The sequence below is a fragment of the Balaenoptera musculus genome, chromosome 11 (genome assembly GCF_009873245.2).
Source record: "Balaenoptera musculus isolate JJ_BM4_2016_0621 chromosome 11, mBalMus1.pri.v3, whole genome shotgun sequence".
Taxonomy (NCBI): Eukaryota; Metazoa; Chordata; class Mammalia; order Artiodactyla; family Balaenopteridae; genus Balaenoptera; species Balaenoptera musculus.
In genome coordinates, this window is record NC_045795.1 from 93,003,506 (window position 1) to 93,027,942 (window position 24,437).

Consider the following 24,437-nt stretch of genomic DNA (forward strand, 5'->3'; position numbering starts at 1 on the left):
ACTATTTATTTTTTTCTGCTTGCTTTAGGCTTAAATTGCTCTATTTTCTGTAGCTTCCTACAGTGAAAGCTTAACTAATTGATTTTAGAATTTTTTTCTAATATAGGCTTTTAATGCTATAAATTTCCCTCTAGGTACTGCTTTCGCTACATCCCACGTATTTTGATAAGTTGTAGTTTCATTTTCATTCAGTTCAAAGAGTTGTTAATTTCTCTTGAGAATTCTTTGATCCATGTGTCACTTAGAAGTGTTTTGTTTAATCTCTAAGTATCTGAAGATTTTCCAGCAATCTTTCTATTATTGATTTCTAGTTTAATTTCATGTGGTCTGAGAACATACTTTGTATGATTTCTGTTCTCTTAAGTATGGTAAGATGTGTATGATGTGTATTATGGCCTAGAATGTGGTCTATTTTCATATATATATATATTTAAATATTTATTTATTTATTTGGCTGCGCTGGGTCTTAGTTGCGGCATGCAGGATCTTTAGTTGTGGCGTGCGCGATCTAGTTCCCCGACCAGGGATCAAACCTCGGCCCCCTGCATTGGGAGTGCGGAGTCTTAACCACTGGACAACCAGGGAAGTCTCCATGTATGTTTTATGTGATCTCGAGAATGTGTATTCTTCTGTTGGAGGAGGCATTCTATGAATATCAATTAGATCAAGTTGAGTAATGATGCTGTTTAGGTAACTATCTTTACTAATTTTATTGCCTGCTGGGTCTATCAATTACTGAAAGAAGGATGCTGAAATCTTCCAGTATAATAGTGGAATTGTCTGCTTCTTCTTTCAGTTCTAAGGTTACCCCCTCCCCACGTATTTTGATGCTCTGTTGTTAGGGGCATATAGATTTAGGATTTTTATGTCTTCTTAGAGAATTGACCTTTGAATCATTATAAAATACTTTTTTATCCCTTAGAATTTTTCTTGTTCTAAAGTCTGCTTTGCTTGAAGTTAATATGGTTACTCTAACTTTCTTTCGATCAGTATTAGCATGACATGTCTTTATCCATCCTTTTATTTTTAAGCTTTTAAGGCTTTTATTTTTACAGTGGGTTTCTTATAGATAACAGATAGTCAGTCTTGGTTTTCCTTTTTAAAAATTTCCTGTGAACTACTAGAGCTAATCAATGAATTTGGTAAAGTAGCAGGATACAAAATTAATGCACAGAAATCTCTTGCATTCCTATACACTAATGATGAAAAATCTGAAAGAGAAAGTAAGGAAACACTCCCATTTACCATTGCAACAAAAAGAATAAAATACCTAGGAGTAAACCTACCTAAGGAGAAAAAAGACCTGTATGCAGAAAACTATAAGACATTGATGAAAGAAATTAAAGATGATACCAACAGATGGAGAGATATACCATGTTCTCGGATTGGAAGAATCAATATTGTGAAAATGACTGTACTACCCAAAGCAATCTACAGATTCAATGCAATCCCCATCAAAGTACCACTAGCATTTTTCACAGAACTAGAACAAAAAATTTCACAATTTGTATGGAAACACGAAAGACCCTGAATAGCCAAAGCAATCTTGAGAAAGAAAAATGGAGCTGGAGGAATCAGGCTCCCTGACTTCAGGCTATACTACAAAGCTACAGTAATCAAGACAGTATGGTACTGGCACAAAAGCAGAAATATAGATCAGTGGAACAGGATAGAAAGCCCAGAGATAAACCCATGCACATATGGTCACCTTATCTTTGATAAAGGAGGCAAGAATATACAATGGAGAAAAGACAGCCTCTTCAATAAGTGGTGCTGGGAAAACTGGACAGCTACATGTAAAAGAATGAAATTAGAATACTCCCTAACACCATACACAAAAATAAACTCAAAATGGATTAAAGACCTAAATGTAAGGCCAGACACTATAAAACTCTTAGTGGAAAACATACGCCGGACACTTTATGACATAAATCACAGCAAGATCCTTTCTGACCCACCTCCTAGAGAAATGGAAATAAAAACAAAAATAAACAAATGGGACCTAATGAAATTTAAAAGCTTTTGCAAAGCAAAGCAAACCATACACAAGATGAAAAGACAACCCTCAGAATGGGAGAAAATATTTGCAAATGAAGCAACTGACAAAGGATTAATCTCCAAAATATACAAGCAGCTCAGTATCAAAAAAACAAACAACCCAATCCAAAAATGGGCAGAAGACCTAAATAGACATTTCTCCAAAGAAGATATACAGACTGCCAACAAACACATGAAAGAATGCTCAACATCATTAATCATTCAAGCAATGCAAATCAAAACTACAATACGGTATCATCTCACACCGGTCAGAATGGCCATCATCAAAAAATCTACAAACAATAAATGCTGGAGAGGATGTGGAGAAAAGAGAACCCGTCTACACTGTTGGTGGGAATGTAAATTGATACAGCTACTATGGAGAACAGTATGGACGTTCCTTAAAAAACTAAAAATAGAACTACCATATGACCCAGCAACCCCACTACTGGGCATATACCCTGAGAAAACCATAATTCAAAAAGAGTCACGTACCACAATGTTCACTGCAGCTCTATTCACAATACCCAGGACATGGAAGCAACCTAAGTGTCCATCGACAGATGAATGGATAAAGAAGATGTGGCACATATATACAATGGAATATTACTCAGCCATAAAAAGAAACGAAATTGAGTTATTTGTAGTGAGGTGGGTGGACCTAGAATCTGTCATACAGGGTGAAGTAAGTCAGAAAGAGAAAAACAAATACAGTATGCTAACACATATATATGGAATCTAAAAAAAAAAAAAAAGGTTCTGAAGAACCTAGGGGCAGGACAGGAATAAAGATGCAGATGTAGAGAATGGGCTTGAGGACACGGGGAGGGGGAAGGGTAAGCTGGGACCAAGTGAGAGAGTGGCATGTACATATATACACTACCAAATGTGAAATAGATAGCTAGTGGGAAGCAGCTGCATAGCACAGGGAGATCAGCTTGGTGCTCTGTGACTAGCTGGTGGGGAGATAAGGAGTGTGGGAGGGAGATGCAAGAGGGAGGGGATATAGGGAATATATGTATACGTATAGCTGATTCACTTTGTTATACAGCAGCAAGTAACACAACAATGTAAAACAATTATACTCCAATAAAGATATTAAAAAAAAGTTAAAAAAAATTTACTATGAAAAATTTCTGCCTTTTAATTGACATATTTAGACCATTCACATAAATGTGACTGTTGATGTCTGTAACGGCTTTCCGTTTGTTGTTTATTTTACTCCCTCTTTTTTCTGCCTTCTCTGGTTTTAATGAAGCATTTAATGTAACTTTATCTCTTTTCTTATAGCATCCATTACACTTCCTTTACAAATATTTAGTGGCTGTCCTAAAGTTTATGATATACGTTTTTAACTTATCCAAGTTCAACTAACACTATGCCAATTTACATGTAGTGCAGGACCTTATAAGAGAGTATTCCCAATTCCTTCTTCTTATTTCTTGTGATGTTGCTGTCCTTTATTTCATTTATCCACACACTACAATCACCCAGTACATTTTTACTATTATTATTTGAAACAAAAAGTTATATTTTACAGCAGTAAAGAATAAGAATAAGAAAATATTTTATTTGGTGTGTGTCATTAACTTTGGAAAGTTCTCAGTTACTGCTTCAAATATTTCTTCTGTTTTCTCCTGGTAGTCCAGTGATCATATGTTACACCTTTTGAAATTTTCTCACAGTTCTTGTATGTTCTATTCTGCTTTTTTCTTTCTTTTTGGCCTTTGAGTTTCAGAATGAGAAATTTCTATTGACTTATATTCATGCTCACTGATTCTTTCCTCACCTGTTTTGAGTCTACTGATGAGCCCATCAAAAACATTTTTCGTTTTTATTATCATTTTTGATTTCTGGAGATTCCTTTAGATTCTTTCTTAGCATTTCTGTCTCCCTGCTTACATTACCCTTCTGTTCTTGCACATTGTGTACTTTTTCCCACTAGAGCCCTTAACATAGTAATCATAGTTATTTAAAATTAATTGTCTGGATATTCCCACATCTATGTCATATCTGAGTCTGATTTTGATGATTGCTTTGTTTCTTCAGACTGCTTTTTCTTGTCTTTTGGTATGCCTTGTCATTTTTGTTGAAAGCCAGACATCATGTATCTTGGCTAATAGAAATCAAGGTGAACAGACTTTTAGTGTGAGGATTTATGTTACTATGTCTAGGAGTTGGGCTATGCTTAATTTTTGTTGTAGCTGTAGGTACCAGAGGTTTAAAATTCTTCTGATGTCCTTGTTCTTGTCTTTCCCTCTTGACTTTGGGCTTTCCCAAGTACATCACCTCAGAGACAGTCTGTATGTTGCATTGCTTTCAGCCGTAATCCACTGTAATTATACTGGAGCCCTGTTGGTGTGGAGGTGCCACTTAAAGAATGTCTCTCGCCATCTGACTGTACAAGGATTGAGCCATTAGGCATTTCACTTTTTGACCTTTAACACACCCCGAAAGGATTTCAGGGTGGAGATCAGGAATGAGGCACTCTGTGCTCTGAAAAAAACTGGCAGAACAGGCATTCAGATAGTTAGATTATTTTTAGGAGAAATTTTTTCTGACCCTGGATTCTTGCATCTTCTCATACTAGAAAAGCACTAAAACCAGTAACTAAGTTATCTGTTCCTTGTGACTAGCAGCAAACTTCTACAGAGATGTGTGCTTGGTTGCACATACCCCCTTTGCCAAAATCACATATATACTGACATCCCCCCTTACATCTTTGGGACAGTTTCTCAGAGCTATCCGAAAGGCTGTCTCCTGGGCTATAGTCCTCAGTAAGACACTGAATAAACTCGACTCACGAATTTTACGTTGTGTGGTTTGTTTTTTTTTTTTCAGTCGATAGAGGTTAGGTGGATGAGGAATAGCCTTTACTCTTCTGATTAAATCTGTCTTTTATTGGACCTGTGTCTTGGGGCTGCAACCTTCACAAGTTTTTCTCCTGTGATGTAGCTGTACTTTCCCTCTGCCCCTTACTCTCCTCCCTGGCTACCATGTTCCCAGTCTATTTCCTTGAAGCTCTGAACCCTGTTACTAACTTTTTCCCCCTTAGTGAGATAGGAATGCCTAGTGGGAGCTGGAGTTGGAGGAATGTGCTTCGAGCTGGGGCTAAGGCTCTGGTACTCTTTTCCCCTAGAGAGAAGGCCTTTGTTTTGGAGGAATCTTTGGGCACATTTCACAATGATTACTTTTGCCCTCTCTCTGACAGAACCACAAAGGGATCTTTTTCAGGTCTTCAGCATGAACAAATGATGTGTGTGTGTGTGTGGGGTGGTTCTAAAGTTAAAGTTCATGAAAATGTGGGTCTCGCTGTGCAGGATGGTGGGCCCAGGAGTTTATCATTCTCACACTGGTTCACATTTGGCCGCTAGCCACTCATCAAAATTAACCATTTAAGTGTTCCTAGCAATTTATGGTTTGTGCTCTAGTAAGGTTTGATCTGTGTCTTTATAGATAATGTCTCTCTCTCCAGATTTCTTTTAATCTCAGTTCTTTGATGTGATCAAGGATAGTTGCTGATTCACAATTTTTCTGGCCTTTTCTTCTTGTTGTAAGAACAAGAGTGATGACTTTCAAGCCCTTTACATGTCAGAGCTAAAACCAGAAGTCTATCTACTGACTTTTGGGCTTGTTTGTTATACAGCATTCTTGCAACAATAGTTGACTAATACATAGGACTAAGTAAGCAAGAAGACACATCTTCATCTCAGTAGATGCTCATAAAGCATTTGCTTAACTTTAACATGCATTCCTGATATAATTCCTTAAGTAAAATGGCTATAGAAAACATCTTCCTTAACAGAATCTCAAAATAATAGGCAGAATCATGTGTAATGCTTAAACACTAGAAAGTTTCCTTTATCTCAGAAGTGAGATTAGATGCTTGCTCTTATCCCTGCTTTTGAACATTTTTCTGACAGTGATAGCCAATGTGGTTATATAGGAGAAATAAGTAAGAGGAATTGGCTTTGGAAAAAAAGAGGGGAAATTATATCATATGATCTTATAACAAAAACAACAATGAAAATCAACTAACAACTTCAGAAACAATAAATTTAGGAGGGTGTACAATAACCAAAATAATGTACGAAAAATAACTTTCTTTTAAACATCAACAGAAACCAGCTAGAGAATGTATCAGATAAAAGATTTTTTTCCCCAGTCATGTTGAAAACATAAGTTATCTGGGTATAAACTTCAGAAGAAATGCTCTGAATATTGGTAAAAATAAGAATAAAATTTTGCTGAGTGATCACAAAGGACACCTTGAAAAATTAAGAGATAATTATTTGGGTGGGGGTAGGGAGATTTAATTTTATAAAGAACTAAATTATCCTTAATGTAATCTATAAACACAAAGTTCATTAAAAATTACCATGGAATTTCCTCCCCTGATTTTGACAAATGATTCCAAAGGCTCTTAGAAAGAATAAACATGTAAGATCACGATTAATTGCTGAAAATGAAAGGAACAAGGAGAAAACATGTTCTATGAGTCATTAAAATATATTGTAAAGCCATAGTAATTGAACTATTATGCTAATGGCATAGAAACGGGCAGAGTAAACAATGAGATATAATGGAACACAGTATGAAATCCAAAAGGCACTTCAAATTAATGGAGGAAAATGTTCTATAATTTATGCAAAAATGATTTTTTTTGCATAAATGGGAAAAAAATAAAACTGGCTCCCATTTTCACCTTTTACACCAAAATAAATTTCAGGTAGAATTTAAATATGAAAAGAATTCTAAAAAAACTACTTAAAATTATGGATGCAAGTTTCTATAATATTGGAATAGGATAATTTTTTTGATAAAAATAAATATGCCAGAAACAATAAAGAAAAATTCATAGAGCTGATTATGTAACAAAACCAAACACAGACACACACAACCACACACACTTTTGTACAAAGAAAAATGCATAGACAACTATAAGAAACAACTTTTAAACAGCAAAAGGAGTATTTATAGAAATTATTTTAATGTTTACATTGTGGGGGACTGTGAGGAGAACTCATGGTGCTGCATGAATCCTGCCTTATTGATTAGGTATGGCAAATGTGTGGTGGTGCCTGCGTGTCCCATGGCAGACATCAATAATCAATCACAGCTCTCTTCCCTGCTGAGCCAGATGTAGTCTCAGAATCCTTGTGGTTTTCTAGAGAGGTATTATCAACTGATCACAGGTGACACACATGCTGCCTCCTTACAGATCCCAGCTACGATTAACCTGGTGGAGTGCTGGAAATATAAGTTCCATCCCCTTGGTAGAACCAGTGTAGGTTTTCTCAATAGTGAGAGAAAGAGACCGGCAACAGCAGACATGCAGTGCTAATAGGAACCCCACGCAAAGAGTTGAATAGAGGCTTAAGAATAACATTTAAGGAAGATTAGCAACTCAGTGACTTGATGTATGCTTTGGAGCAGGGAAATACTGAATGAACAGATGGACGAAGAGAGGAAAGGAAGTTTCAGTGGAAGGTGTCATCCACTCTGTACACATTCATTGATAGGAAGTGCATTGTGTATATGGCTTTGTGCTAGGCATTTTGAGAGATACGTAAATGAATAGACAATAGTGTTCAATTTCAAGGAGTCCATGGGCACAGCTTAGACATCAGTGAGAGTGAGAAGAGTCTCAGAGAGAGGTTCTCACAAGATGTGAGCACTCCAATGAGTTTACACATCCCAGGGATCAGTCCTAAGATTTGCACTTCCTGAAACCCTATACTATCTATTTTCTTTTTATTCTTGGGCTGAGTCAGGGGCCTGCACAGGCTAACAAACTCTGTAAGCCCAGAGAATGGTTAACCCAGAGAATCACTGCAGTACTTTGAAATGAGAAACACATTACGTTTCATCAAATCTAAAAAAAAAATCCACTGCAAACGATGCTATTATTTTATGTACTACTGAATAGGTTCTAATACCAGTAACTGTGTGTGTGTGTGTGTGTGTGTGTGTGTGTGTGTTGTGGGGAGGGTTGTCTCACACCACCAAGCAATTCTCTGACACCAGCTGGCCGTCCTACAATTCTACTCAATTTGACACTATCTCTCTGGAGACAGCATCAGATCCTACAGATTAAGGGCTCAGTCCCTACATGACTGGTCCTTTCCCCCACCTCAGAGGCCAATAACAAGTCCAGGTTGTCATCTGTGCTCCTGACCCACTGGCTATAGATTAGAGGTTCACATGACATCCTCCTTCAGTTTGATTAATTTGCTAGAACCACTCACAGAACTCAGGGAAACATTTTACTTATTAAAGCACTGGTTTATTACAAAAGAGTATAACTTATACACAGCCAGATGGAAGAGATTCATAAGGCAAGGTAAGGGAAAAGGGTGTGGTGCTTCCATGCCCTCTCCAAGTGTGCCACTCTCCCCAGATCTGCACTTGTTCACCAACCCAGAAGCTCTCTGGATCCCATCCTTTTGGGTTTTTATGGAGGATTCATTATACAGGCATGATTGTTTAAGCCATTGGCTACTGACGATTGATTCAACCCCCAGCCTCTCTCCTCTTCTCAGAGGTCAGGGGGATGGAAATGAAAGTTCTAGCCCTCTAATCACCCAGTTGGTTCTCCTGGCAAACAGCCCCCCTCCTTAGGTGCTTTCCAAAAGCCACCTCATTAACATAACAAAAGATACCTTTATCTCTCCCTTCACTTAGGAAATTCCAAGGGTTTTAGGAGCTCTGTGATGGGAACAGTGGGTGAAGACCAAATATATATTTCTTATTATAAATCACAATATCATGACTGCCAATTAAACTAGGATTTGATGCTTTAAAAAAAAAATCTCGTGGAGTTTCTATTTTTTACTTATTGAAAGAGTGCATTTATAATTAGACATAGATTTTAAAAATTGATCTTGTGCATATATAAAAGGTAAAGAAAGGTGAAATAAAATAGTTAAGGTTTTCTTTAAACTTCTCATTCAGAGTCTGACTCCTTAGAATAACTTTTTGACCCCGAGTCGTGGTTGTCTGTGTTTTTCCACACAGTATTGTCCTCTGTGGCCTGAAGTGTGTGCGTGATAAAGCACTTCATGAAAGTGCCCGTAAAAGCAAATCCAAGTCTTTAGTGCTGGGCTTTTAAGGCAAATCTCCAATTATGAAGGCAGGGTTACTGTGGACTCCAGCTTCAGGAATGTTGCTAAACCCTTTGGTTTACTTCCCCTCTCTCCTCACCCCTCCCAAATATTTGGTTTGGGAGGGTGGGGTTAAAAGAGCTCTCAACTACTGTTTCTGGGATTTCTTCCAAGTCTCCATTCCCTTCTGCCAGTTTTGATGCTCTGGTAAGGGCAGAGCATCAAACATGATGCTCTCACATGATGGTGGCCTGGGCCATTAGAGATCAGAAGATGCACCTGTTTTCAGAGGTACTAAAATGCTGAAATAGATATAGTACAGCACAGTAATTACCAAGGATCCAGAGAAGCCCTAATACTGTCCAGAATATCTTCTCCCTGAAATTAAAATGGGCAACAGCCAGAGCCCATTGCTTGATGAGCCCTTGGGAACACAGGGATCATCGTAATGACCAGCTTCACCAAGGCAGGGGGTCTTGACTTACCTCCTGGGCAGGAATAAGATTGTCTAGGAAATCAGAGTCCTAATATGACCTGAGTAGAGTGAATATTTGGTGGGCCAAAAGGTTCGTTTGTTTTTTTCTGTAAGATGGCTCTAGTAGCACTTAGTTGTCTTTAAATTCATTGGAAACTATTTTGTTAGATTGTATGTGACAGCTGTCATATCAGTGTTCATTTAAAAAAGACATCAAAATTGGTGAATTTTTGTGTAGTCATTTTAATATTGCAGATGGAAGAAAAAAGCAACATTTTTGGCATATTATGCTTTATTATTTCAAGAAAGGTAAAAATGCAACTGAAACACACAAAAAGATTTGTGCAGTGTATGGAGAAAGTGCTGTGACTGATTAAATGTGTCAAAAGTGGTTTGTGAAGTTTCGTGGTGGAGATTTCTCACTGGACGATGCTCCAAGGTCGGGTAGACCAGCTGAAGTTGCTAACGATCAAACCGAGACATTCACTGAGAACAATCAATGTCATACCATGTGGGAGATAGCCGACATACTCAAAATATCCAAATCAAGTGTTGAAAATCATTTGTACCAGCTTGGTTATGTGAATCATTTTGATGTTTGGTTTCCACATAAGTTAAGTGAAAAAAACCTTCTTGACCATATTTCTGCATGTGATTTTCTACTGAAACATAATGAAAACGTTCCGTTTTTAAAACAAATTGTGACAGGCGATGAAAAGTGGATACTGTACAAAAATGCAGATGGAAGAGATCGTGAGGCAAGCGAAACGAACCACCCCTACCACACCAAAGGCCGGTTTCATCCAAAGAAGGTGATGTTGTGTATATGGTGGGATTGGAAGGGAGTCCTCTATTATGAACTCCTTCTGGAAAACCAAAAGATTAATTCCAGCAACTACTGCTCTCAATTAGACCAACTGAAAGCAGCACTCGACGAAAAGCATCCAGAATTAGTCAACAGAAAATGCATAATCTTCCATCAGGATAATGCAAGACCACATGTTTCTTTGATGACCAGGCAAAAACTGTTACAGCTTGGCTGATTCATCCGCCGTATTCACCAGACATTGCACCTTCGGATTTACATTTATTTCGGTCTTTGCAAAATTCTCTTAATGGAAAAAATTTCAATTCCCTGGAAGACTGTAAAAGGCACCTGGAATAGTTCTTTGCTCAAAAAGATAAAGAGGTTTGGGAAGATGGAATTATGAAGTTGCCTGAAAAATGGCAGAAGGTAGTGGAACAAAAGGGTGAATACGTTGTTCAATAAAGTTCTTGGTGAAAATGAAAAATGTGTCTTTTATTTTTACTTAAAAAACCGAAAGCACTTTTTGGTCCACTCAGTAATTACAGTGCTGGAGAAACTTTGATGAGGTTTACTAGTCAAAATCTCTTTTTAAAAAATCTGTATACATTTTACAAATATTATTTCCAAAAATCAATCTAGTACTTAAGAAAATGTATAAAGGCACAGGACATATTGAGAGAATGGCAAGGGACCACTTTCTCTGTATTGGTTGTTCACTGGCACATCCTACCAAGGAAGGGAGGATGCCAAAGCAGGTTGGTGCCCAATCCTAGGACCTCGAATTCTGAGCTCAGTGGTTTGGCTTTTGTGTGACAAGGAGATGGGTGCAGGGAGGCGGGCGCTGTAAGTCCTTTCTAAAAGATAACTTGCACTTTCACAAGGAAAGGCTTCAGTTGAGTCAGTACTTGGACTCAATGTTAGAGACAAAGCCTTCCCCTTTTGAAAAGAGAAAACTATTACTGCTTAGCAGGAGATGTTTTAAATCTGGGAACCAGCATGTTGGATGCACTGAAATCAGATGCTTGTGCATAATTCAGTGCTACAGGTTTCACTACTGAGTTCATCTTCCAGAGTGAGAACAAAAGATTTATTTTGCTTTTGTGACAATGTGGGATCAGTTCCACACACGTTAGTAGAAGAAAGTACCTCCGGGACGATGGGACATGGCATTTGAAGATGGTTTGCAATGGGGCATTGCTTACTGAGCCATGTAAGTGGCAGATTGAAAATAGAAGCAGAAAAAAAACTGAGACGAGGGATTTCTTAAGAAGGTCTTTCCTTTTAGACACACTGGATTTAGAATGATCAAATTGGGAAGGGAAATTTTTTAGGATGTATTTCTCCTGCTGCAGAATTACCCACAGCTGTAGATCACGGGGCAGTGTGCTCTATTTATTTATTCAGCAAATATTTACTGGATATAAACATTATGGCAGTCACTGGGGATAGAGAGTGTGTGTGACATTGTAAATGTATTACACCAATAAATGTGAATTTGTTAGTATTCTAAGTACTATGAATAAGAGTAATTCTAAGTACTGTGGTGCAGTAAAAGCTTCTAATGGGAGAATTTGATCTAAGCAGGGAGGTCAAGAAGGGCTTTCCTGAGCAGGTGGTGCTTAAGGTATTTGAATAGGAGTCAAGTAGTTGACAAAGGGAAGGGAAAGATATTCATGGCAGAGGGAACAGCATGTTCAAAGGCTCTGTGGTGTCAGGGAGCTAGGGGCAAATTAGGGATGGAGAGAAACCCAATATGGTTGGAACGAAAAGAGTAGAGGGATAAGAAGCATGACATGAGGTTTTGGGAAGAGGTAGAAGGTGAGCCATTTGTGCTTTGTTGGCTGGAGAAATGATTTTTAAATGCTACCCTTTGATCAATGAGAAAACCATGGAGAGCTGACACTATCAGATTTGTGTTTAGAAAGATTTCCCATTTGTGCTCTGGAGATGTGATTGGAGGGAGTTAAGAGCATGTGTGGGCCAACTAGTTAGAAAGGCTACTTTATACCTGAAGGCATCAGAATATCACCTGTGTGTGCAGAGCCAGATTTCTACCTTCATTGCTACTCTGGATTAAGACAGTAGAGCAAACCTTTAAAAATGACTATTATTACTATCGTGTAGCAAAATCCATCTTTCAAACAAAATCTTAAGCTTCAAAAGAAAACAATAAATACTGAGGTGCTCTTGCTCAGGTGGGGATGGCATGGTGGTGGACAGAATCTGACTGTGATGATTAATTTTATGCATCAATTTGGCTGTTCTCCAGTGCCCAGATACTCAGTCAGACATTATTTTGGATATTTCTGTGAGGGTGTTTTTGAACGAGATTAATGTTTAATTTGGTGGACTTTGAGTAAAGCAGTTGTCCTCCGTGATGTGGGTGGGCCTCATCTGATCAGTTGAAGGCCCCAATAGAACAAAAAGACTGACCTCCCTCAAGCAAGAAGGAGTTCTGTAGCAGCTAGCCTTCCTATCTGAACTGCAGCAGCAGCTTTTCTCTGGGTCTCCAGCCTGCCAGCCCACCATGCAGAGTTTGGACTTATCAGCCTCCATAACTGTGTAAGCCAATTCCTTAAAATAAATTTTTCTCTCCCTATATATATCCTATTGTATGTATATGTGTATATATATATATACACATATACACACACACATATATACACACACATATATACACACACACATATATACACACATACACACACATACATACACACATATACATATACACACACATATATACACACACATATATACACACACACATATACACACACATATACACACACATATATACACACACATATATACACACATATATACACACACACATATATACACACACATACATACACACACACACACACATATATATACATATATTCCTGTTGGTTCTATCTTTGGGAGAACCCAGACTAACACACCCTCTATCCCTTCCCCACCCGGCTCACCTCACTGCACTCCAACATCCAACAGTGGGTACCATTCTTATATTCCTTAGGGCTGACTCTGAAAACTATTGAGTTAAGGCCATGAGAGGATGTTGGGGAAAAGAAGGAAGGTCAATTTACTGGGATTTTATTGATCTAAGAGGCTCTAGTATCCCTCTGAGATCTGCGCTGTCTGATCCCTTCCCTCTCCTAGCCTTAAAATACATTAAACAGTGATGATTAAAAAATGGAAAGTAGTTTTTTAAAATAGGAGTAGAAGTAATTTTACTCCTAACTTTCAATTTTAATCTAAGCATGAAATTGTACAACAGAGCCCAACTAAGGATGAATAGAGGAGATCGACCTCTCCGGAATGTTAAGAAGACTCATTATCTTCCTGGGCTGGACAGATAGGAGCAAATACCTCATTGCATATATTTATAGAGCTTCTTAACAATTTTGGGTCTTGGGTGTCTTTCATAATCTGATAGGTATTAAAGTCATGGACCCTTTCTCACCCCAATGTCTGATTAAAAATCATACACTTAACACTTTGCTGTGATTTCAATGTTCATGAATGCCATCTTAAAAATTCCTGCATGGGGAAATATCATTTATTAATACTTATTTGGTTGGTGGGCAGTGTGATAGAATGAAAAGAACTCTGTACTTGGAATCCCAAGACCTGGTTCAAGCTCCAGCATTGTCACAAACTAGCTTGAGTTATGTTGAGCAAATGCCTTCAAATATATAATTTCCATTTCTGCAGCTGTGCAATGGGATGACAATACCTAGCACAGAGGCCACGATTCTGTTAAATCAGATCATGTATGTACACAACTCTGCAGACTTTAAAGGGCTGTATGGATGTAAGATGATGGTGTCTGCCCCCTTAAGCCCTTCCAGGAATGGTGCTTATGGCTCATCTCATGTGGCTTGAGGTCTCAGCTCAAATGTCACAGGGAGCAAAGGAGGAAACACATGGGTACTGACAGGAGGATGGAAAGATGCAAAAAAGTAACATCTTTTCACTATTTTTCATGTAATTGACTACAGTTCAGCTGTTTACAAGAGGCCACTTGGATATAGCAGCCTGGGTGAGATCAGAAATGAACGGGTCTGGGATTCCTGGTTCCATAGAGTAGAAAAAGCCTAAAGATGGGTAGATTTTGAGGTCTCCTTGTGTCCACAACTTTGAAAGGCCAATTGAGAAAACCCAGTCTGTAGATATTGCGTCTGCTTCTAGGTGCTTCCCGAGCGTCAGAGGGTAGAGATGTCAAATGAAACAGCGGCTCTTCTGGAGGATTACAGTCTTCCTCTAATAAGCTTCCCCATGGCTTTTTAGGGCTTGAGCTGGTCTTCAGTTTGAAAATGAAAGCAGTGGTACCACCTTACAATTGAAAGGAGATATCCTCCTCTCAGGGAGCTTGCACGCTGGTGATCATGTTTGAGGCCCTTGGGACTGGTTTCTGCTATGGTTACTTCACAATTGAGAAATCTAAGTATGAGATGGGCTGACTTGTCTACAATTCCACTGCTAGCTTTTAAGAGGTGTCTGTCTAAGCCTGAATCTTGTGCCTTTTATATTGTGCTGAGACCCACCCCTGAGAGGTAGCATCATGCAGGATTAAGAACTCAGATTCCAGGGACTTCCCTGGTTGTCCAGTGGTAAAGAATCCGCCTTCCAATGCAGGGGATGCGGGTTCGATCCCTGGTCAGGGAACTAAGATCCCACATGCCATGGGGCAACTAAGCCCGTGCGCCACAACTACTGAGCTTGCATGCCTCAACTAGAGAGCCTGCGTGCTGCAAACTACAGAGCCCACGTGCTCTGGAGCCCACGCCACAACTAGAGAGAGAAAAACTGCACACAACTAGAGAGAAGCCTGCATGCCACAACAAAGAGCCCATGCACCGCATCAGAAGATCCCGCACGCCACAACTAAGACCCGATGCAGCCAAAAAAAGAAAACACCAAACAAAATAAATATTAAAAAGAAAAACCCTCAGGTTCCAGCAGTGAACCCATCAAGTCCCAGCTTCCCCATTTACCAGATGTCTGACCACAGGAAAATCACTCAGATTCTTGGTGCCTCAGTTTACTCTTCTATAAAGTGGGGGGTACTGACTTATACTTTCCTCATGGAGTTATTGTGAGTATTAGAAGAGAGAAAACATGAATCCAGAGGGTCTCTGGTGGAGGGTATTTGGAGAGTGTGGAGTAGTTGAAATTCGGTATAGTCCTAGGCACTTAATAAGCATACTGGCCCCCTTTAGCCCTTCCAGGAATGGTGCTTATGGCTCATCTCACATGGCTTGAGGTCTCAGCTCAAATGTCACTTCCTCCAAGAAGTCATCCCTGATTGTGGATGGCTTCCCTTCACTCCCTGCCCAGTTATTCTCTCTTGCATCATTCTTTCCTAAGTAGCCCTTATCACAATCTGTAATTCTCATTTTATTGACTTGCCTACTTGTTCATTGGATGGGTCCCTCACAGAATGTCAGCTTAATGAGGGAAAGGATTTTGTCTGTCTTCCTTACCTCTCCTATCACATTGCCTAGCACAGTTCTAAATGTATAAAGATGTCCAATAAGTAGTCTTGTGTGTGTGTTGTGAGCGTCAGGGAACTTCTGGCTTATCTAGAAGTTCATGTGATGGGGAGCGGGACTGGAATAAAACTTCAAGATTCGTGGCACTAACCCGCCTCTATTAATCACCGTTCTGTGACCTTTCTCCCCTGAAATGTGATTGTATTAGCAGGATGCTTCACCTCCTTTAAGCTCTGTGATTACTTATCCCTACACACCCTACACTACACACCTAGCAGCGTCTAGCGTCCAGTCTCCCCATGTCATGATCTAAATGGAAGCTTTCCTTCTCTGCCACAGGCATGGATAATTTAGTGCCTTTCTTTTTCTGATGGATGAATGGAGCTAATGCTGAAGGTTCCAGACAGATCTAGCGGTGGCTGTCTCATCCTCCATTTCAAATCCTATTTGTAAACACCACTATTCTCTGCACCTTCTAATTATAACCTGATTAAGGTAGAGCACGTACCCATGACAGAGGGGACCACAGATCACGGCAACACGAGCTCGTTTGCCTGAAGAGAGATTACACTGGCTTTTATACTACAAAAGGAACAGGTGCAATAAATTACAGCGCTACCTTGAAATTAAAATTTTTATTCAGAAACCAGTGGCGCTGAGGAAAAACCACCTGAGATGCAATTAGAAGGTGATAAAGTGTGAGGAGGTTTAATTGATGTTGGTGGTTGGCTCAGTTTGCCATCTTAATTCTGAATTTGAGCTCTCCAAAGGCATTGCATGCATATGAGGCTTTGCTGGAGGACTTCTTGCGGGACCTGGCTGGCTGCACGTTGCTGACCTTCGCTTTTTGGGGCTGCTGCAGAAGATTTGCCTGGTGGAATGCAGTTACCTCTTCTGCAGAGAGGATAGCAAACCATCCACCAAAGCTAGAAATAATTATTCTGTCTCGGACTTCAATAGGAATAGCAAATGTAGCTCCAGGTTGTTGGACAACTTTAAAAAAAGTATTTAGGTTGAATTGGAGCCTGAGGGACGATGAGGGGGTAGTGAAGATGGAATGAGGAGACCTTGGGTTCAGTTTAGGCTGTTTCTTACCAAGTTTGTTAAGTCAGCTCTCATCTGTAAAATGAAGGACTGGGCTGGATGATTTCTGAATTCCTTTCTAGCTGTTTCTTCCCAGGGCCATGTATAGTCAGGTGCTCTGTTCGGTGGTCATCTAAAACAGTTCTTGGGACTTCCCTGGTGGTCCACTGGGTAAGACTCCACATTCCCAATGCAGGGGGCCCAGGTTTGAACCCTGGTCGGGGAACTAGATCCCGCATGCCACAACTAAGACCCAGTACAGCCAAAACAAACAAACAAACAAACAAACATCAAAAAAAACCCCAGTTATTATTTTATTTGACAGATGTTTGAACTGAAAGGTGAGCATAGGGGACTGATTTTTGACTTCACCAAGGGGGCTTTGTACTAGGTGTGAGGTAGGATATCCTCTATCACGGGAACGTGGAAATTTCTATTACCACTTATGGCATTTGGGGGGCCCGGGGGAACTGTGAGGTGAGCTTCAAATCCATGTACTTAGCTGGATGGAATTTTCCCGGCAACACATTACTATCTCTTATGACAAGTCCCTTTACAGGCTGTAGAAACCAGTTCCAGGCAAATTCCTGGTCATTCTGGGGGTGACTGCTCAGTGAAAGCTCTGTGAGCACACAGATCCTGTTGGTCTGTTCACCACTCTTTCTCCTGCTGGCACATAGTACCTGCTTAATTGTTTGTTAATTTAATAAATGAATAAATGATTGAGCATGATAGATGTAGGGGAAAAAAGGAGGAGGGCTTGGGTGTCTTTTTTTTGTTTTCATTTGTTTTTTAAAAATTAATTAATTCATTAACTTATTTATTTTTGGCTGCATTGGGTCTTCGTTGCTGTGCACGGGCTTCCTCTAGTTGCGGCGAGCGGGGGCTACTCTTTGTTGCGGTGTGCAGGCTTCTCATTGCGGTGGCTTCTTTTATTGTGGAGCACGGGCTCTAGGTGTGTGGGCTTCAGTAGTTGCGGCTCGTGGGCTCTAGAGTGCAGGCTCAGTAGTTGCGGCGCACGGGATTAGTTGCTCTGCGGCATGTGGGATCTTTCCGGACCAGGGATCAAACCCGTGTCCCCTGCATTGGCAGGTGGATTCTTAACCACTGCGCCACCAGGGAAGTCCTGAAACATTTTATATTTGAAACAGGTTTTAAGTAAAACCAAAGGTCCTGAGCTAATGCAGCACCTCAGAGTTATGTTCAGATTTAACTATTTTTAAAGAAGGGAGTTAAGGAAGATACTGGGATTGGCATTAGAGTGAGCTCCTATGCAAATAATAAGAAGGGGAAGTACCACCTTCTGATACAGATAAAGAAGGCCTTGCCTAAAGAGAGAGATGTTTTGTTTATTTTTCTGCTCCAAAGGGAAAAACTAGGTAGAGTAGATTCTAGGAGAGAGCTGGAAGGAGTGGGAAGAACCTTTCTGGCTGCTGATTGGATGTGTGCTGAAACCACAAAGCAAGCATGTTCTTTTCCTGAGCTCAAACTGCTTAGAAAGGTGAAACATTCACCTGTAAATGGGACTTAACCAAGAGCAAAGAGAAGGTGCTCTGGAGGTCTTGAAACTAAGTTACCTTTAATCCCTAAATGATGTGTAGGGCCTGGGGTTATGACTCTGGACTGTGGATCAGGATGAATTAAAAGAAATGTTTTAGTCAAATAGTAAGTGCATGAAGGAAACTTACTAACTTATATTTTAGAGTCTACTCACATTAGAGTTGCTTTTGAAATAGTGATTTAATATGTGTTTCATCAAATTTTGATGTATGAAATACACATCTGAATATATATTTGCATTTACATTGATTTATATTAAATATATATATTTGAGTACATAGATACAGACATATTTAATTTCATTGTCAAAATAGGTAGATTTAACAAAGCGTTATCATTGTAATCCCACGTCCCAAATAAGAATTGAGTTTCGATGTCTGTCTCTGATAGATTACCTGGCAGAATATTTAAAATTTAGGATCACTTAGAAGGAAGAAAAAAATCTAGCTTAATTACTAGCACTGAATAATCGAAGTAAGGAAGTAGAAGTTCAGGTAGTGATGATGTACCAAGGAAAAGAAATGATCTCTGTTCTCTTGCTATTTAGAATCCATTATTGTCATTCTCGAGATCTTTCAGTACACATGTATACTTAGTGCTGGTCACAATTTTGCTAATGTCACAACCTCTGTACCTATCTTTCTATCTTTGCTTATTCCTTTCCCCCCTTTATTCACTACCACATTTATCACAGTGCATAAAGGAAATAGAATTTTTAGCATTTTTTTGTTAGATCCTAGATAAATAATCTGGTTTTTATGTTCATGGGTTATTGACAGTTCTGACTGTCATACAGAATAAAGGGGGTACAGAAGACCAAAGACTATGTTCTTCCCTGCATCTCACATCCTGACAATTCTATATGATCAGGTTATTGCATGCTAACCTCTAAGTAGTCATTTTAGAAACTGTAGTGTTGTAGAACAGCGTGCTTTAAATCCAAACGTGTTTCCTCTTCCGGAGAAGCCAGCGACACCATCGCAACCATTCAAACTAAAGTGTATGAGTAATAATCTAACCAAATGAATAATTTAAGGCCAGTGTGGATGTTGCTCCTTAGTTTGTTTTGATGTATTTCTACTGGTTTTGTTTTTGGGTTTTTTTACTTCCAAGTCTGTTGGAACGCTTATACAATGTAGAGTCGTCAGAGACACAGAGTGAACTGGTGGTGCTGGTCAGTACGACGATCAAAGCAGGGTCCTAGAGGGATATTATCAAGCAGAGTTTCAGTGACAAGCTGAAGTGACAGAGTAGAGCTTTGGTCTTTGGAGTAGTCTGGTATATAAAGTCAGAGTACGATCAGCGGCAAGAAGAGCTTTGCGCTGAATCTTGTAACTGGTTGAACCAGAGACTTAAACATTCCCCTGGTCAAGGAAAGAATTGGCTTTAGATCTTGGGAATAGCCTGAGCTTTCTGGCGATGGACAAGAGGCCCCAACCATGGGAAGGTATGTGATACCGGGAACCAGACAGATCCTGACTAGGCTGACAAAGAGAATGTGTGCATGTGTGTGTATGGGGGGGTGGGGCACATTTCCAGGCAATACATCAGGACAGGGGTTCAGAGCAGTCAGTGAATTTTGGCATTTTAGATAGGGTCGCTGTTATGGGTCCCCAAGTTTCACTGATTTGCAAGAAGACCTCTCAGGACTCAGCATAAAGTCGTATTTACATGTAAGATTTAGTACAGTGAAAGGAGACAAAGCAAAATCAGCCCAAGGAAAAGGCACGTGGAGTAGAGTCTGGAGGAAACCAGGCACAAGCTTCCAAGAGTCCCGTCCCTGTGGAGTCGCGCAGGACACGCTTAATTCCTCCAGCTTTGAGTTTCGACCCATGCGTGGATGTTGTCCACCAGGGAAGCTCGTTAGACACTCAGTGCCCAGGGTGTTCACTGGGGGCTGGTCATGTATGGCCCGAACATACGAAAATCCCAGGCTCCCTGAAGGAAAGCAAATGTACAGCATAAACCACATTGTTTGTACCAACTCTTGAACCACTCTCATCAGATAAGGATTGGTGGGAACCCTCCTGAAATCCATTTTCCCAGATGCCAGCCGAGGGCCACCTTTGCAAGCAGGTCTTTCTGAGGATAGCAGTCCCAGGCCTTCTATGTTAAACTCTTTTCTGCACAGTCACCTAAGGCATAATTCTATCAAAAACTGGAATGACTGCTCTCCCCCATGCATAAGGGAGAGTCTTGCAGAGACGGGCTGTCTGCAAAGAATGTCTTGAGATGATTTCTACATCGTGCTTCCTAGTGGGGTGAGAACCACAAGCCTCCTGGAGTAGCAGGCCATGGTTTTCTGTTTAATGTCACTGATTATCCTCCAGGAAGATTGTCTCTCACTAACCACATTCTTGTAGGTTGTAGGGGGAGATTTCCAACTTTGTTGGAAGGAAGCCCATGGGTTCCCTCATCACTCCCTCCACCCCCATCTTTGCTCTTAAGTCTTTAAAGGCAGGATCTGTATCGGATTCATTCTTGAAACCTCTAGAGTTCCAGAAAAGGGACTTGCACAGAGTAAATAGTAGGTGCCTAACAAATGTTTACCAAGTCACTTAGCGGGGTTGTCATGGCCCAACCGCAAAGGTCTCACCCAAAGAAGATTGTCAGGCTTAAAACCTGGTGCCCAAAAACCCAGATCTTCTTGCCAATTTAAGACTGCAAAGGAGAGAAAACTCCCAGCTGAGAACTGACATGAAAATGTAAGCAAAGGAGGCTAAAAATAAAGAGCAATGTGGGATTCCTCAATTCAGACAGTCTGTGAAAGCACCAAGTGTCATGTAGCTCTGAATGGTGAAGAAGAGGAATAAATTTAGAAGGTTTAATGAGGGGGGAATTCTATAACTGCTTGATAAGCGTAAGAGAACAAATGGAATGTGATTTTCTTAGACAGGAGTGTGGTATTCCCTTCTCCCACTCCTCGAATCCCTGGGTGATGCGACACGCTTTCTTACTTCCTGCATACACTCAGGTCACCCATCCCTGAGAGAGTACAGCCAGTGAGGGGGAAGCACACTTTCTGACCCTGCACCCAGAGTGGCTGCTGGGAATGACCCCACCTGCTGAGACTCCTGGTGTTAGGACATAGAGTCATCGAACAGGGGTATTAACAATGGCATCAGCCTTTGTGTCATTAGTTGGTTTTCAAGGCTTTTTAGCTGTATAAACCTCACAGAATTTATGCAGAAGTGCAATATATGAGGCAGATGAAGCAGAAATGCTGATTGAAGTTGGGGTTGCTAACGGGTCCCCTCCCTCCACTAGCCTGAAATTACTTCCAGGGAACCCCTGGGGGTCCCGGAGGGCAGGGCTGCTGTGTGCAGGTATGCAGGTGCTGCACGTGGACAACCTGTGCATTTGCCTCAGAACACAGTTTGAAAAGATTGATACGCTCTAACCATCTCATGTATAGATAAGGAAATTGAGGCCTGAGGCCAAGTGATTTTCACAATGTGAAGGAATTAGTAGCAGGTGCTTCATTCTGTATTCAGCCCCCCAAAGTAACTTTAACTTGTGCACCAGAAATTACACACACACAAAGAGTTATATGGGAGACCCCACCCTTTGCAAACCATCTTGGGATAGATAATTAGAGATATCGGCATTGCTTGTTTATGGCAGGTATTCTGCTGGAACTAATGAGCCTGCTTGTAAGGCTGGAGGAGGGGGAGGGGAGTGGAGGGGAGAAGGGAAGGGAATAGGCAGAGGCACAGGCAGTGTAACCTGTCGTGCGATGTAGGCTCTCGGAGAGCATTGCAACTTCAGATGCCGCCAATGGCCCTTTTAATACTTAGAGCTTCCGTGAAACAGGTCAAATGCTTAGACATGTGGATCTGGATTAAAGTAAATCTGACTGTATGAGCCAGGGTGGGTCACTTAACCTTTCTAAGCATCAATTTCCTCATCTGGGAAATGAGTATAATGATAATTTATACCTCAGGATTTTGTGAGAGTTGATGAGATGAGCTCAGCATAGCTTTAATAAAAGCTAGCAGTTATAACTATTAAGTAGACTTCAGATAGTACTCATATATTTGCAGGGATGGAGAATTTGCTAGCTTCATTCTTCCTTTGGTTCAGAAGAAACACCATTAAACTGTGAGTGAGATGACTTTAATTCGAGGCTCAGGTCTGTTAATTTTTAATAACAGGGCTGCTGGTTGGCAAACCTCCCAGGATTGCTGTGAGGATTAAACGAAAGAGGGATAAGGGGTGCTTGGTAAACTGTAAAGTGCTCTAGCAACTTATTTTATTTTTATTGTCCCCTGGGGACAATAAAACGCAGAACAAACCTTGGTCCTCTAGCACAATTATCCTCAAGTTTGTCCAGATTTGGACTTAGGAAAACTAGTATCCTGTAAATGTCTGTGAATCCTAATGTGTATTCTAGGTAAACTCAATATCCTGTGAAAAGTTGAAAGGTATTCCTAGGGGAAAAGAGCTTCTCACTAAATAAGTTTGGCAAACACACTGTACTGCTGCCCTCTTAGAGACTCACAAGGCCTTTTCTATATTAAAGGTTCTGAGAAGTCCTGCCTTAAAGAAATCTGTTGGATTTTGTTTTACCCAGGTTCCTCAGATGTATTTGCACTCGGAGCCCTTCTTTGGGGAGTATCCTTTTTCATCTTGCAAGGCACCATTTTGGAAATGCTGCCAGCTTTTGACATATCTGAAGAGGCCTGCCGTGTCTTGAGTTTTCTCCCAACTAAATATCATTCCTTTAACTATGTTGCATGGTTTTGAGTCTCACGATCATTTTTTTTTTTTCCACATGTCCCATGCATTTATATTTGCTTTTGTCTCATCTGTACTTGAGCACACAGTTCTGGGTATGGCCTGATAACCAGACTAGACTAGGATAGACACACTCTAGGACTCTAGGCTTTTTGTGGAAAGAGGAACTTGGAAGTGGGGAGGGTCATATAGGTTATTAACAGCCTTGCTTTTCGTGTTCTCAAGGTACAAATCTCTCCAAATGCTACCACGTCCTTTGGGGTTGCCCCAAGTTTAGACCTCACATGGATTTATCCTGGCAGAGAAGCAACCCGCACTGTCCCTTTGCTTGGAAACCAATGGCCCCTAGAGGGCAATGTAGTCACAGAAAAAGACTTTAGAAGCCTGGTTTCTCAGGACGTTTTGGGTGCTAAGCCTACCCAGATGCTGCTCTGGGGAAGAGCTCTACTCTTTCAGCTTATTTTTACTTTTTTCACCGAATGCCTTAGGAAATAGTCAAAATGTCAACTGGAGCATAAAGGCAAGCCCTGAGGAAAGGTGGAGTTCCCAGAGGATAGACGCAGCAGTGCCTCAGAGAGGAATGGGGTCTGATGTCAGCCCCACTGGGTGGTGGCTGCGGCTCTCGTGTCATCGTTGTTTGTATCTCTTGCTATTATTATATAAAGCTTCTGATTTAGGTCTTCAGTTATTAGGAAACATTCATCCTTATCTTGAGCTGGAGCAAACTTCCTTAAGCAACAAATACTCTAATGTTCCTGGACTCTGGGTTTTAGAATGTGATCAAAAGTTTAATGCAGAGGGGAAAGTGGACCTTTTATTTCAACAAGTAATGAACTGTCGTCTATCACGATGTAAGCCATTGTCTCAGTCATCCACGTGGTGGAGAGAAAAGGTTTAGCTGGTGCTGAGTCACTTTTCTTGGATCTGCTACTTGCCAATAGGGTAAACTTGGGCTAGTTATTTCAGCCCTGTGTGCCTGAGTCCCTGTGTGCCTGAGTGCCGTTGCTATATATTGACACGAGGCGGCAATGTCTACCTTAAAGGATGGTTGTGAGGATTCAGTATAAGGACAGGTGTAAAACGTCTTGTGTAACAGCGGCTCTCAAAGTATGGTCCCTGCACCAGCAGCGTGAGCATCACCTGGTAACCTG